A 4,978-nucleotide genomic window follows, 5' to 3' on the forward strand; every position below is an offset into this window, starting at 1 on the left:
CGATGGTAGATGGGTGCATCGGGGGATAAGTCCCGTTGCGGTGGAAGAGAAGGTTGTGTGAGCGGCCCCGGCAAAGAGGATGACAGCGCCGATGAAGCGAGAGGACGCGATGCAAGGCTATTGTTCCGCCGCCGTGGATGAGAAACGTCCATCTCTAGTAGTGGACGACACGGTCTTGGTAGGCGCTCCGGCATGGTGGAGGACGGCGGCGATGGATGTGGTGGAGGACGGCGGCGATGGATGGGGTGGCGGACGGAGGCTGGTGTGGGGATGGGGTGTTCTAGCACGGACGGTGTATGAATGGGAAAATGGAGGGAGAGGTACGGGGAACCATGTTTTTGGGACGCGCCTGTCTGAAATATGGGAAAGTTGCGAACTTAGCCCCCGTTTAAAATTTGGACGTCTCGTCGGTTGGGGATAGGACGGTAATCTCGCATCTCGCCAATATTTTCCCAGAGCGATTTCGGGCGAGGAGAAGGTGGTTGGCGCCCATGGTTGGCGCCCATGATGTATAAACGGGGCTGACAGGTAGGGCGGTTGCATCACGTCTGAGTGAAGTTACAAACCTTCCCCTATTGAAAATATTTGCCTACATCGATTTCGGCCGAGTCGAGTTTGTTTTGCTGCCCACTGTTTATGAATGGGGAATGGAGGGAGAAACAGAGGTCTTTCGGACGATCTTGAATCAAATGAGTTTTGCCGCCCATGTTTGCCGCCCACCGTACCGGAATGGGCTCAGAGGCGGTCGTGTCACGTCTAATTGAAGTTACTAACCTACCCCTATTTAGAACAGTGGATATCGGGCCGATGGATTGTCCGTGTAATGGGTAGACAGTAATTTCCATCCCCCAAACACTTGGCTTTGGGGAGCGGACGTGGGAGTGGACATTTTGCTGCTTCTTTCGAATTTTGGGACAATAAGCATCCACGTTTACCCTGGCAACTAAATTCGAATCCATTTTGTATTCCTATATGAATCTTTATAAATCATTCTATGTGTTTTTATATATCTTCAAAAGGACGACAAAGATGTATTCCACTATCATATATGAATATGGTTTACAAATGTCGATACTCAAATTCAGAAACTAGAATCTAGTTTAAGGTGAATTCGAATATTTGGAACACTTCATGTCCAACTCAAATGTCACACGCAGCATAATGTGTACTCCCATTTAGATATGTACACAAGCGATGTATCAAGATTCAAATACCAAGTCAATCAACCAAGAATGTACAGAACTAACAGACATATAAACACTTATAGAGTATATGGATCAATAATATCAACTAACATACATAAGCCAGGCTGCTGTACTTTTTTTGGCTACAACAGCATCCTTTTTTTAGCCAGCAACTTGGCCCTTTCCGATGCGTGCCACTTATGGTCCATCTATACTACTACTATTGTTGAATGCACATTCAGCCCGATTGGCATATTTGTAGGTCTGGCAAAGCAATCCAAATGAAATGTCTCCGAGTCTTATCAATTAATACAGACTTGTGATCAAATAAAATTACAAACCAAAAAACAAAAAAGCAATTATTACATGATCTCTAAAACAAATGGTTCGATTGATTACATGAACAGACAACACAAAGGTTATTCAACTATGGAAACAACATTTCACCTATGATTTACCAAGTAGGAATTTAATTTCCTTTTTTCCTTCAGGACCTTAATCAATTGGGTCAGTCTCAGCTTGCTTCATTTTGAAATCCACCAAATATTTAATGGTTGTCTTGAGTACTGCTTGTGATTGTGTTGTTTGCTTCCTCAACATGTCAACTTCATCTCTAAGTGCAGAAATAGAATCTCTTTCTACCACTAGTTTAGCCTCTAGAGCATCAGCAGTTGGCAATTCATAATGCATGATTGGGAGGGTGCCACTGTTGTGGGATGATGCAACGTCCATGGGGACCTCCCTCTTTGATCTTGGGCTATCCTGTTTTGCCATTAAAGTTCCGATTGGATTCAGAAAAGTTGAAGTTAGCAAAACATCTCAATTGGGAGTTATAATAGCAAACCAGTTAAACAAACAAGGAATTAAAGAGTTTCAATTGGATGCTAAAAAGTAGTTATTAACATCATTGTAACCCACTGTTGCAGCAGCAAAGCAGTTAATCAAGCAAGTAGATATTTAAGTTAAGGCAAATAGGTAATTCTTAACAGTAAGTATCAAACACATAGATAGGCGCAGTCTACAATATGATTAACATGATGTGCCATTATGTAATCTGTAGCAAACTAAATTAAGCCAAGCAACGTAATTGAACAATTTTGCAATAAGTGGCTAACTAAAATTCCGAGAAGTAGGTAACTGAACTTACGCTAGTTCTTGGTACAGGCACACTGCAACTTGTTTTTCGCTTACAAGGTTGTACGAAGGAGTCCATGGCATCAATTGCTTGGATACGCAGTCCCAATACTTCTTTCTTCCGACACTGCATGGGTAAGTCGAATGGTGAATCTGGTAAGATGGTGCGTCCTTGATATGTTATATGAGGACGTGTAGTCAGACTAGTTGTAGCCAAACACATCACATTGGCTTTTACTGTATATTTCACACGATTACTTTTGGCATATCAAGATCTAAACAATCTACAATAGGATGAAAAGACTGGAATCCTTCGCATTATTGGTGAACTCAGTTCATAGAAACAATCAATTCAACCATTCTGTGAGTAAATCAAAAGAGCCACTACAATATTTTTCACTATCCAATCATACACGCAAAAAGGGGCGACGCCACCATAGGGGCTGTGTCGGAGTAATTGGACACGGGTACCCCGAGGACGGCAAGACGATATTTCAAGACTTCGGGGCTAGCAAAGCCCCTCAGTCCGACTGTCCGGCCGCTCCTGCCGGCTTCACGTCCGACTGCTCTGCCCGGCCGACTGCCGACTGCCGACTGCGCCAACCAGCCGGCTGCCAACTGCGTCAACCAGCCGGCTGCCGACTGCAGCACGACCCGACACTGACAAGACCCTGACACGATGGCCATACCGCGGACAAGACAGCTGTACCCGGACACTACTGAGCAATAGTGATACACTGTAGCAGGTGTGAGATGTCACATCGTTGTCTCCCAAATAGTGATGTTGGTCACATGGGCCATCCCTTGTCCCATGGGCTCCCCTTTATAAGGAGCACCAGGGGAGGCCACACCACATGCACGAGGCCGGCCACAATGGCTCCCTGGGCATTCTCACACACTCCACGCATGCATGCATACTAGCTAGCAAGCAAGCTAGCTAGCGCACACATATCCATTCAGCCTAGCACACACTTGTGCTCATATGCATATACGGGATCAGATGCACCTGGCACTGATCCCAGATACAGCTCCAGGAGCACTTTGTACTGCCCGATATACACCCCAGATAGATACACTCAGACATGCAGCAGTAGGAGTATTATCTCTCCGGAGAGCTCCGAAGCTGGGTAAACCACCGCGTGTTACTCGCATACCCGCTCCCGGTCCTACCAGCAGCAGTCTTACCCACACACTAAGCCCTTGTGGCATCTGTCAACTCGCAAGCCCCCCGTGAGAAATACCACGACAATTAGCGCCCACCGTGAGGCGGTACTACTACTATGCTACCACGCTGCTGCTGGTTTCGCTGTCCGGGCGGGACCCCTTTTTTTTTCTTCATCTCCTCCGTCGCGACGTCGCGCCGTCTCTCCGGTAGCGCTCGGGGGCTCAACATCGACCCGCCCTCGGAGCGGCCGCGAGGGGTGGCGCGTCTTCGCCGTCGGCCTCTTCGTCTTCACCACCGCGGCGTCGCGCCGTCTCTCCGATAGCGGTCTGGGGCTCGAGATCGACACGCCCCCAGAATGGCCACGAGGGACGGCGCATCCTCGCCGTCGGCCGCGCCTTCGTCATCATCACCGCAACGTCGGCCGTCAGTCTGCGTGCGCGCCGCGCGCGGGGCCTCGTTTCGGTCGGCCATGGCCATCCACGCGCTGCTCGTGTTTGCTTCCCTCCGCGCTGTGGCTTGCTCCGGCCAAAACACGCGTTCGCTCCTCCATATACCGTCCATATAAGCTAGCTAGTGCTAAGTCAAACAATAGTCAAACTGTCAAAGCATGGTCATACACCACCCAGATAATCCTCATATAATGGCCGGATGATTGTCACGCACTACCCATACATTTAGTCAGATGCAGCACAGGCATTATGTGTGCTCGACACACATACGAGCTCGGCTCCACTCACGGCCGCTGCTAATCGCCTGCGCCGGCCGCATTGCTCGACCCGCACGCCTTGGCTGCCGCTAGAGCTGCTCTGCCCCGGCCTGTTGCTGCTGCCAACTACTAGTTTAGCGCCGCGTCCGCTCCGGTCCAACGCCGCATCCGCCCGTCACCAGCACACTGCCGCCTGCCGCTGGGCCACCGCGGCTGCGCACCCCGTCGGCCAGATCTCCTGGTGGAGTGGTGGCCGCCTACTCAGGCTGGATCTGCTCGACGCCTCTCGCCTGAGCCGGCCCCGGTTTCGGCCACGCGCCTCTTCGGCCGGGTCCGCTCGCCGCCTCTCACCTGAGCCGGCCTCGGGTCGCCTGGGCCGGTCCCGTGCACGGACGTCCGGCTCAGCCTGCACGGGCCTCCCGCGTTGGTCTCCCACGACGCCGGCTTTCTGGCTTCGCCTCGCGCCGGCCTCCTGCGCCGGTCTCCCGCGGTGCTAGCCGTCCGGCTCCACCCGCGCGTCGAGCCCTCCAGCTCCCTCCGCCTCCTGGTGCCGGCGGTCGGCTGCCTCCGCATCCGCCTTCGTGCTTCGACCGGCTGCTCGCCTGTGCCGACTGCTGGCGTCGCCCACCACCCGGCCGGCCCTGCCGCCTGCTAGCTCCGCCCCGCCTCCCTGCCGCCGGCTCCAGCACCCGGCTCGTGCCCCGCCTTCGTCCGCGCCGGCTTCCACGCCACCTGCCCTGCCGGCTTCGTCCACGCCGGCTTCCACGCCCTCGGCCTGCCGGCTTCGTC

This window comes from Triticum dicoccoides, chromosome 6A (assembly GCF_002162155.2).
Source record: "Triticum dicoccoides isolate Atlit2015 ecotype Zavitan chromosome 6A, WEW_v2.0, whole genome shotgun sequence".
Taxonomy (NCBI): domain Eukaryota; kingdom Viridiplantae; phylum Streptophyta; class Magnoliopsida; order Poales; family Poaceae; genus Triticum; species Triticum dicoccoides.